At 39.2% G+C, this 12092-nt stretch overlaps 1 pseudogene; it reads right to left on the minus strand.

The window, feature by feature from the left end:
• Positions 1–9051: 9051 nt before the first annotated feature.
• On the minus strand, positions 9052–11268 carry LOC143662688 (protein CDV3 homolog; annotated as a pseudogene).
• Positions 11269–12092: the final 824 nt, after the last annotated feature.

A 12092-nucleotide genomic window follows, 5' to 3' on the forward strand; every position in this document is an offset into this window, starting at 1 on the left:
TGACCCAGCATATGGTCTATCCTTGAGAAAGATCCATGAGCACTTGAGAAAAGTGTGTATCCTGCTGTTGTAGGATGTAACATTCTGTGAATGTCTATTTAGTCTAGTTCATTTATTGTGCTATTCACAATCTCTGTTTCCTTATTGATTTTTGTCTAGATATTCTATCCATTGATTACAGTGGTGTGTGTATTGAAGTCCCCAACTATTATGGTAGAGGTGTCTACTTCTCCTTTCAGTGTTGTCAGTATGTGCCTTATGAATTTTGGGATACTCCGGCTCAGTGCATAAATATTTATGATTGTCATGTCTTCTCGATTATTAATATAGCTACTGGGGGAGTGGAGATAATACAGAGCAGCTCCCGGAACCACGAGGGAGATCAAAGGGACAGCGTACCCCATCCTGGAACGGCTGACTATCTGGGAGAACCAGCTCTGGTGAGATCACCAAGGGGCACGGGCTTTCCTGGGTGGGACGGCAAGCGACCGGAGTCCCTCCCTTCCACCTTCCTGGGCCAGCTGGTAGAATTGGACAGGCGGTTCCCTTAGGCCGCGGCGGCTGGTGCCCCCACCACACGAGGCCCCCCGGAACAACTGAGATAGTTGGGTCGGAAATCCCCAGACTGCGGAGAACAGTGACCGGGGGATCCCTTCCAAACACGTGACTCCCCCGTCGGCTGGGAACAGTATACTCTCCCAGGCTGCGACAGCTGGCGCCCTCCCGCCACACTTGGTGCCCCGGGCCGACTGGCTAATTTGGCCGGACGCTCTCCTGTGCTGCGACGGCCGGCGACCCTCCCCGCGTTTGGAACCCCGGGCCGGCTGGCATTCCTCCAAGACGCTTCGGTTGCCGAACCTCCCCTATGGCGAGAGTTTTCCAGAGTTGAGGGACCCACAGCAACTTTCGCTGGTGGAACCCACAGACAGGCGTGTGCCACGAGCGCCACCTACTTGGCAGGATAGGAAGAACAGAACCCAGAGATTGCGCAGAAAAATCTTTCAAGTTGTGGGGTCGAACACCCGGGGAAATCTGACTAAATGCCCAGACGTCAGCAGAAGATAACGGATCACGCTCAGAAAATTGAACATATGGCCCAGTCAAACGAAGAAACCAATAGTTCAAATGAGATACAGGAGCTGAAACAACTAATGCAGAATATACGAACAGAAATGGAAAACCTCTTCAAAAACGAAATCGATAAATTGAGGGAGGACATGAAGAAGACATGGGCTGAACATAAAGAAGAAATAGAAAAACTGAAAAAACAAATCACAGAACTTATGGAAGTGAAAGATAAAGTAGAAAAGATGGAAAAAACAATGGATACCTACAATGACAGACTTAAAGAAACAGAAGATAGAATTAGTGATTTGGAGGATGAAACATCTGAATTCCAAAAAGAAACAGAAACTATCCGGAAAAGAATGGAAAAATTTGAACAAGGTATCAGGGAACTCAAGGACAATGTGAACCGTACAAATATACGTGTAGTGGGTATCCCAGAAGGAGAAGAGAAGGGAAAAGGAGGAGAAAAACTAATGGAAGAAATTATCACTGAAAATTTCCCAACTCTTATGAAGACCTAAAATTACAGATCCAAGAAGTGCGGCGCACCCCAAAGAGATTAGACCCAAATAGGCGTTCCCCAAGACACTTACTAGTTAGAATGTCAGAGGTCAAAGAGAAAGAGAGGATCTTGAAGGCAGCGAGAGAAAAACAATCCGTCACATACAAGGGAAACCCAATAAGACTATGTGTAGATTTCTCAGCAGAAACCATGGAAGCTAGAAGACAGTGGGATGATATATTTAAGTTACTAAAAGAGAAAAACTGCCAGCCAAGACTCCTATATCCAGCAAAATTGTCCTTCAAAAATGAGGGAGAAATTAAAACATTCTCAGACAAAAAGTCACTAAGAGAATTTGTGACCAAGAGACCAGCTCTGCAAGAAATACTAAAGGAAGCACTAGAGTCAGATACAAAAAGACAGAAGAGAGAGACATGGAGAAAAGTGTAGAAAGAAGGAAAGTCAGATATGATATATATAATACAAAAGGCAAAATGGTAGAGGAAAATATTATCCAAACAGTAATAACTCTAAATGTCGATGGACTGAATTCCCCAATTAAAGGACATAGAATGGCAGAATGGATTAAAAAACAGGATCCTTCTATATGCTGTCTACAGGAAACACATCTTAGACCCAAAGATAAATATAGGTTGAAAGTGAAAGGTTGGGAAAAGATATTTCATGCAAACAACAACCAGAAAAGAGCAGGAGTGGCTATACTAATATCCAACAAATTAGACTTCAAATGTAAAACAGTTAAAAGAGACAAAGAAGGACACTATATACTATTAAAAGGAACAATTAAGCAAGAAGACATAACAATCATAAATATTTACGCACGAACCAGAATGCCCCAAAATACGTGAGGAATACACTGCAAACACTGAAAAGGGAAATAGACACATATACCATAATAGTTGGAGACTTCAATTCACCACTCTCATCAATGGACAGAACATCTACACAGAGGATCAATAAAGAAATAGAGAACCTGAATATTACTATAAATGAACTTGACTTAACAGACATTTATAGGACATTACATCCCACAACAGCAGGATACACCTTTTTTTCAAGTGCTCATGGATCATTCTCAAAGATAGACCATATGCTGGGTCACAAAGCAAGTCTTAACAAATTTAAAAATATTGAAATCATACACAACACTTTCTCGGATCATAAAGGAATGAAGTTGGAAATCAATAATAGGCGGAGGGCCAGAAAATTCATAAATACATGGAGGCTCAACAACACACTCTTAAACAACAAGTGGGTCAAAGAAGAAATTGCAAGAGAAATTAGTAAATACCTAGAGGCAAATGAAAATGAAGACACAACATATCAAAACTTATGGGACGCAGCAAAGGCAGTGCTAAGAGGGAAATTTATTGCCCTAAATGCCTTTATCAGAAAAGAAGAAAAGGCAAAAATGCAGGAATTAACTGTCCGCTTGGAAGAACTGGAGAAAGAACAACAAACTAATCCCAAAGCAAGCAAAAGGAAAGAAATAACAAAGATTAGAGCAGAAATAAATGAAATTGAAAACATGAAAACAATAGAGAAAATCAATAAGACCAGAAGTTGGTTCTATGAGAAAATCAACAAGATTGATGGGCCCTTAGCAAGATTGACAAAAAGAAGAAGAGAGAGGATGCAAATAAATAAGATTAGAAATGAAAGAGGAGACATAACTACTGACCTCACAGAAATAAAGGAGGTAATAACAGGATACTATGAACAACTTTACGCTAATAAATACAACAATTTAGAAGAAATGGACAGGTTCCTGGAAAGACATGAACAACCAACTTTGACTCAAGAAGAAATAGACGACCTCAACAAACCAATCACAAGTAAAGAGATTGAATTAGTTATTCAAAAGCTCCCTAAAAAGAAAAGTCCAGGACCAGACGGCTTCACATGTGAATTCTATCAAACATTCCAGAAAGAATTAGTACCTACTCTCCTCAAACTCTTCAACATAATCGAAGTGGAGGGAAAACTACCTAATTCATTCTATGAAGCCAACATCACCCTCATACCAAAACCAGGCAAAGATATTACAAAAAAAGAAAACTACAGACCAATCTCTCTAATGAATACAGATGCAAAAATCCTCAATAAAATTCTAGCAAATCGTATCCAACAACACATTAAAAGAATTATACATCATGACCAAGTAGGATTCATCCCAGGTATGCAAGGATGGTTCAACATAAGAAAATCAATTAATGTAATACACCATATCAACAAATCAAAGCAGAAAAATCACATGATCATCTCAATTGATGCAGAGAAGGCATTTGACAAGATTCAACATCCTTTCCTGCTGAAAACACTTCAAAAGATAGGAATACAAGGGAACTTCCTTAAAATAATAGAGGGAATATATGAAAAACCCACAGCTAATATCATTCTCAATGGAGAAAAATTGAAAACTTTCCCCCTAAGATCAGGAACAAGACAAGGATGTCCACTATCACCACTATTATTCAACATTGTGTTGGAAGTTCTAGCCAGAGCAATTAGACAAGAAAAAGAAATACAAGGCATCAAAATTGGAAAGGAAGAAGTAAAACTATCACTGTTTGCAGACGATATGATACTATATGTAGAAAACCCAGAAAAATCCACAACAAAATTACTAGAGCTAATAAATGAGTACAGCAAAGTAGCAGGCTACAAGATCAACATTCAAAAATCTGTAGCTTTTCTATACACTAGTAATGAACAAGCTGAGGTGGAAATCAAGAAACGAATCCCATTTACAATCGCAACTAAAAGAATAAAATACCTAGGAATAAATTTAACCAAAGAGACAAAAAACCTATATAAAGAAAACTACAAAAAACTGCTAAAAGAAATCACAGAAGACCTAAACAGATGGAAGGGCATACCGTGTTCATGGATTGGAAGACTAAATATAGTTAAGATGTCAATCCTACCTAAATTGATTTACAGATTCAATGCAATACCAATCAAAATCCCAACAACTTATTTTTCAGAAATAGAAAAACCAATAAGCAAATTTATCTGGAAGGGCAGGGTGCCCCGAATTGCTAAAAACATCTTGAGGAAAAAAAACGAAGCTGGAGGTCTCGCGCTGTCTGACTTTAAGGCATATTATGAAGCCACAGTGGTCAAAACAGCATGGTATTGGCATAAAGATAGATATATCGACCAATGGAATCGAATAGAGTGCTCAGATATAGACCCTCTCATCTATGGACATTTGATCTTTGATAAGGCAGTCAAGCCAACTCACCTGGGACAGAGCAGTCTCTTCAATAAATGGTGCCTAGAGAACTGGATATCCATATGCAAAAGAATGAAAAAGACCCATCTCTCACACCCTATACAAAAGTTAACTCAAAATGGATCAAAGATCTAAACATTAGGTCTAAGACCATAAAACAGATAGAGGAAAATGTTGGGAGATATCTTATGGATCTTACAACTGGAGGTGGTTTTATGGACCTTAAACCTAAAGCAAGAACACTGAAGAAGGAAATAAATAAATGGGAGCTCCTCAAAATTAAACACTTTTGTGCATCAGAGAACTTCATCAAGAAAGTAGAAAGACAGCCTACACAATGGGAGACAATATTTGGAAACGACATATCAGATAAAGGTCTAGTATCCAGAATTTATAAAGAGATTATTCAACTCAACAACAAAAAGACAGCCAACCCAATTACAAAATGGGAAAAAGACTTGAACAGACACCTACCAGAAGAAGAAATACGGATGGCCAAGAGGCACATGAAGAGATGCTCAATGTCCCTGGCCATTAGAGAAATGCAAATCAAAACCACAATGAGATATCATCTCACACCCACCAGAATGGCCATTATCAACAAAACAGAAAATGACAAGTGCTGGAGAGGATGCGGAGAAAGAGGCACACTTATCCACTGTTGGTGGGAATGTCAAAGGGTGCAACCACTGTGGAAGGCAGTTTGGCGGTTCCTCAAAAAGCTGAATATAGAATTGCCATACGACCCAGCAATACCATTGCTAGGTATCTACTCAAAGGACTTAAGGGCAAAGACACAAACGGACATTTGCACACCAATGTTTATAGCAGCGTTATTTACAATTGCAAAGAGATGGAAACAGCCAAAATCTCCATCAACAGAAGAGTGGCTAAACAAACTGTGGTATATACATACAATGGAATATTATGCAGCTTTAAGACAAGATAAACTTATGAACCATGTAATAACATGGATGGACCTAGAGAATATTATGCTGAGTGAATCCAGCCAAAAACTAAAGGACAAATACTGTATGGTCCCACTGATGTGAACGGACATTCGAGAATAAACTTGAAATATGTCATTGGTAACAGAGTTCAGCAGGAGTTAGAAACAGGGTAAGACAATGGGTAATTGAAGCTGAAGGGATACAGACTGTGCAACAGGACTAGATACAAAAACTCAAAAATGGACAGCACAATAATACCTAATTGTAAAGTAATCATGTTAAAATACTGAATGAAGCTGCATCTGAGCTATAGGGTTTTTTTTGTTTTTGTTTGCTTGTTGGTTTGTTTGTTGTTGTTGTTTTTTACTATTACTACTACTTTTATTTCTTTTCTTTATATTAACATTTTATATCTTTTTCTGTTGTGTTGCTAGTTCCTCTAAACCGATGCAAATGTACTAAGAAACAATGATCATGCATCTATGTGATGATGTTAAGAATTACTGAGTGCATATGTAGAATGGTATGATTTCTAAATGTTGTGTTAATTTCTAAAGATGAATTGTTCCTATTTATAATACAATATAAAGTATCCTTCTTTGGCTCTTTTGATTGTTTTACATTTGAAGTCTAATTTGCCAGATATTAATATAGCTACCCCTGATCTTTTCTGGTTGTTAATTGTGTGAAATATTTTTTCCAACTTTTCACTTTCAACCTATTTTTGTCCATGGGTCTAAAGTGGATCTCTTATAGACAGCATATAGATAGATCCTACTTTTTAATCCATTTTGCCAATCTATGTCTTTTGATTGGGGAGTTTAATCCATTAATATTTAATGTTATTACTGTAAAGGCAGTACTTTCATCTGTCATTTTGCCTTTTGGATTTTATATGTCATATCTCTCTCTTACCCTTACTGACAATTTTCATTTCTACACTCTTCTCTGAACCTCTCTGTCTTGTCTTTTCCTATGTGCTTATAGTGCTACCTTTACTATTTTTTGTAGAGCCAGTCTCCTGTTCATAAACTCTCTCTGTGGCTGTTTGTCTGAAAATATTTAAAACTCTCCCTCATTTTTCCATATATTTACTTTCATTGAATTTGTAATGTTACAGAGTTCTTGTATTGCCAAAATCATGTCTGAGAATTCAAAGAAAGAAATGACACAATGAATAGCCTCATTTACCCCTCATACAGTATATTAAAATTTGATTCATGTGCATTTTTTATAGTTTCACAATCTTTTAAAAAGTTGTAACAGGAGTTGAAATTTTAAATCTGCTGCAGGTCTCCAGATTTCTAGTACAGTATTCCATTAAATAACATTTCCCCATATTCATCTAAGTTCATCCCTCAAAAGCATAACACCCAACAAGATTTTGCTGGAAAAGTTGCATACTTTTCAAGGAAAATATGTGGCTCAATATCTAAGAGATTATTTAAGGCTTTTGGTTCCCAAATGAAGTCTTCAGTTTAACCAAGAATGCCTTGCATCTCTTTTAACCATCCAACCTCTCCTGGGCTCAGCTACTTGCCTAAATAGATCAGAAGGCAGGCATCCTTCCCACCACCTTAAATAATGCCAACATTATTGCCCAGAAGCAGTTAACAGGTCCTGTCGGGAGAGAGCATAACCCCCCTAGAGGTCCAGTTCCTGCTCTGACACTGACATCAAGACTGAGCTCCTACAGGAAAATGCTCCCACATCCAGAGAGTTTTATTCACCCATTTGCTTCACTCTTACCAGTAGCAAGTCTGCAGCCCCTGAAACTGGCAAAATGGCTTTAATATAGAGAAACCCAGACTCTGTATCAAATAGTCACATACCACTTTGAAATAGTTCTATTGAATCAAAGAGACAAAACTAGAAAATTACCAGAATAGCTCCTTAAATGGAAGGAGATTCTTCATAACTCTGGGTAAGTTCTTCAAGTCCCTTTTAAGACTAAAAATTATTGGATAGTTTAAGCTGTAGTTAATAAAAACATACGTGCTACATTGCCTGTTTTTCGCTCTTGATTCTTCAAATGAACAACATAAAGACACACCAAAAGGTTGTTAATAGAGCTAGCTGGGACAATCACTGCATCTATAGAACATTTAATATCTTTAAAATGTGGGTACAAGTATGGTATCTGGAATTTTTGTACAAGATCCATGAAACTTAAAAAAGGTTTTACATAAGGCTCTGCTCGTTCTGAATTTATGATGGGTCAATGTATCCTTTCCTCTGAATAGAACCTGCTAGATACTGTTTCCACTGCCATTTACTATACAGTTTAGACCTGATTACAGACATAAGCAGCTCCTAAAGTACAGACCCACGGCCGCCCCTGTCCTTTACACCAAAGGCTATTTGGTTCCACCCCAGGGGGTGGCAAATTCGGGAGACATATCACAATCCTAATGCATACTTCAGGTTACTAAACCAAGTAACAGGCTCTGTCAAAGAACTAATTCCAAGTCAAAGCAAAAAAGGCCTTATTGTGGAACATAGAAAAAGCACTACCCAAATAGAATTTACTAAAAGAAATAAAATTATTTCCTCCCTTCCCCCCCTTTACATACTTGGTAGACCCAAACTTGGTTTAATTTAATTTGTGGTTACCTCAAAATACAATCAAAGGCTAAAATTATAATTCATAGCCCTACAGGGGTTATCTGGACACATCAGTTCTTAGAGAGGCATGTTCCCGAAGTCTAATATAGCCACAGCCTACTACAGAGTGTTCCTTAAGGGTGGGGTAGAGGACAGGTTATTAAGGTCACTTTAATCATCTTTTACAGCCAGATGGCTGACTTTCTGCAAGATTTCTGATAGGAATCCAGCAGAGCTGGTTTCAAGTCTCATATTGACACTTAATAGCTGTAAACTTCTTATCCAAAAGATGCGATCTACAGGAAGTGCACAATGAGTGCAGAAAATCGGAGGTCATCAACCCTTACGAAGTTTCAGTATCTGAACCTAAAAACATTTTGAAATGACCACTGGCTGTAGTTTTTTGTTTTGTTTTTTCTATTTGTAGAGTACTTAGGAAAGACTATAAATCTAGTTCACATATTTATATAACAATGAAAATTCCCGTAAATCCGATAGACATAAAGAGCAGTTGTGACAGTTTAAACTTCCCCAGTGCAATAGGGCCGATTGCTTATGAGGATTCTGTATCAGTTGCTGTAGAACAAGCAGAGATCAGATGATAAATGGCTGTTCATATTGGTTAGCTATGGCCTACTCACCTTAGAAGGATTAGCAAAGACCATTTCTTAATTGTACTGTGTGTGGCTACTTTTCTGATTTTCAAGCACAACATCCTGGTTGTCTAGCTGAAGTTCAAGGGCCTGATTTTTTTTTTTAATTAAAAAAATTTTTTTAAACATAACAACATACAGACACAAACATTCTTACCATATGATCATTTCATTCTTGGTATATAATCAATAACTCACAATATCATCACATAGTTGTATATTTATCACCACGATCATTTCTTAGAACATGTGCATCAATTCAGAAAAAGAAATAAAAAGAAAAGAGAAAAAAACTCATACATACTGTACCTCTTACCCCTCCCTCTCATTGAATGCTAGTATTTCCATCTACCCAACATATTTTAGCCTTTGCTTCCCCTATATTTTTCTATACCCCTTACCACTCCCTTTCATTGATCACTAGCATTTCAGTCTACTAAATTTGTTTTAACCTTGGTTCCCCCTATTATTTATTTATTTTTAATCATATGCTTTACTTATCTGTCCACATTGTAGCTAAAAGGAACATCAGATACAAGGTTTTCACAATCACACAGTCACATTGTGAAAGCTATATCATTATCTAATCATCTTCAAGAAACATGGCTACTGGAATACAGCTCTACATTTTCAGGCAGTTCCCTCCAGCCTTGCCATTACACCTTAAGGTGATATCTATATAATGCATAAGAATAACCTCCAGGATAAACTCTCAACTCTGTTTGAAATCTCTCAGCCATTGACACTTTATTTTGTCTCATTTCTCTCTTCCCCCTTTTGGTCTAGAAGATTTTCTCAATCCCTTGATGCTGAGTCCTAGCTCATTCTAGGATTTCTGTTCCACATTGCCAGGAAGGTCCACACCCCTGGGGGTCATGTCCCACATAGAGAGGAGGAGGGTAGTGAGTTTGCTTGTCATGTTGGCTGAGAGAGAGAGGCCACATCTGAGCAACAACAGACGTTCTCTGGGGTGACTCTTGGGCCTAATTTTAAGTAGGCTTAGCCTATCCTTTGCAGGGATACGTTTCATATGAACAAACCCCAAGATTGAAGGCTTGGCCTATTGCTTTGGTTGTCCCCACTGCTTGTGAGAATATCAGGAATTCTCAACATGGGGAGGTTGAATTTTCCCCCTTTCTTGTCATTCCCCCAAGGGGACGTTTTGCAAATACTTTTTTTTTTTCCTACCCTGTAAAAACCTACGACAGGGCATCCAAAAATTGATATCTAAATGTTTCATTTGTTATTGCAAATACTTTTTATTCACTGTTCAAATCACTCTTGGATTTATCGGGGGATTATTCTGGACAAACCAACAAAATCTCATGCCCTACTCAAGGTTCCATATACTTATGGTGTTCAATTAAACTGTCCACATAAGTTATATTAGGAAATGCATTAGTCAAATTATAAATTTTGTACCAAATAAACATCTTTTTGCTTTAGTCTTACACATAAGTTAAAATTGTAAAGGTATGAATTACCATCTATTTTTAACACCCTGCAGTAATGACATTCCTTTGTTCTTCCTCATAGGGCCTGATTTTTTGAAACCTCATCCCTACCTCTATTCTTGGTTCTTACTACTTCAAAGATCTTCTCCATTTCTTTATTCTTCTGGCTTTCTACATGCTTGGCAGTGGACTGCAGGGATGAGAACTGTGTTTTGCTATGTATTTTTGGTGGTCCTTGTGATGTTTTCCTTGTTGTGGTTCACCTGGCCCCAGGATTCCTATACACACCACCAGTCATCACTGGTTCTGGGGTTTCTGTAACAGTTACTGGATCAGGAGGTGCTTGTGCCAGAGATGTTTATTCCAGGGACCTGAAGATTTTTCTACACTACCACCACCTTCTTCCCAGTTATCACCTGGGTCTTCTCTCCTTTCATTACCTTCTTCCTTTACATTTCTTTGCATTGCCTGAACTCGGAGTCCTCTTCAATCAACCCCTTTTTGCTCAGATTCTTTCCACTCATCTTCATCCTTCATCACAGCCTTGGTGGTGGCCCCAGGGCCTGTGGCTCCCACACCCACAGTCCTGCTGTTGCCTGGCCAGCCCCGATGCCTGCCCCCACACCTGCCCCACAGCCTGCTGCACCCTCGGCTCCACTGGTCCTGCTGGTGCTGCCTGCCTATCCCATGGCACTTGCTGCCAGTCGCTCCTCTCCTTCTTCTTCTTCTTTTCCCCCTTAGTGAAGTTGTCCAGGCTTCATCCCCCCATTTCGGCCATAACTGTTGTCTGTCAGCCATATGGGTGGGGCTGACACAACCTGGGGGGGCTCCAAGTTCTTTGTCGAGGCCTGGCTTGGTGCTCATGCTCCCTGGCGTGGCAATGCCTCAGCCCAGTGGGGTCGCTGAGCCATGTATGGTAGGCTGGGTAGCTCCCCCAAGGTGGTCTCCCTGGGCAGACAGTGATACAATTAGCCCCTAGGATGGTGCACAGCTGTTGACTGGCAAGGCTGGCCTGGACTGCCGCTGCTCCTGCAACCATGATGCAGGTTCCCACCTGCTCCACAGTGGAAAGGGAAAAGGAGCCTGCCAGCCTGAGTCTCTGGGGAGAGTGCTGGAGTAGCAATGGCACATGCTCTCTCTCTCATTTTTTAAAGGACAGTTTTGCTGGGTATAGAATTCTTGGTTGCCAGTTTTTCTCTTTCATTATCTTAAATATATAGTACCACTGCCTTCTTACCTCCATGGTTTCTGCTGAGAAATTGGCACTTAGTCTTATCAAGCTTCCCTTGTATATGATGGATTGCTTTTCTTTTGCTGCTTTCAGAATTCTCTCTTTGTCTTTGACACTTGACCATCTGATTAGTAAATGTTCAGGAGTATGTCTATTTGGACCTATTCTGTTTGTGGTATGCTGCACTTCTTGGATCTGTAATTTCATGTCTTTCATAAGAGATGGAACATTTTCAGTGATTATCTCCTCCATTATTCTTTCTTCCCCTTTTCCCTTCTCTTCTCCTTTTGGGACACCCATAACACATATATTCATTCACTTCATGTTGTCATTCAATCCCTGTGACCCTGCTCATGTTTTTCCATTCTTTT

The sequence above is a fragment of the Tamandua tetradactyla genome, chromosome 18 (genome assembly GCF_023851605.1).
Source record: "Tamandua tetradactyla isolate mTamTet1 chromosome 18, mTamTet1.pri, whole genome shotgun sequence".
NCBI classification, from domain to species: Eukaryota; Metazoa; Chordata; class Mammalia; order Pilosa; family Myrmecophagidae; genus Tamandua; species Tamandua tetradactyla.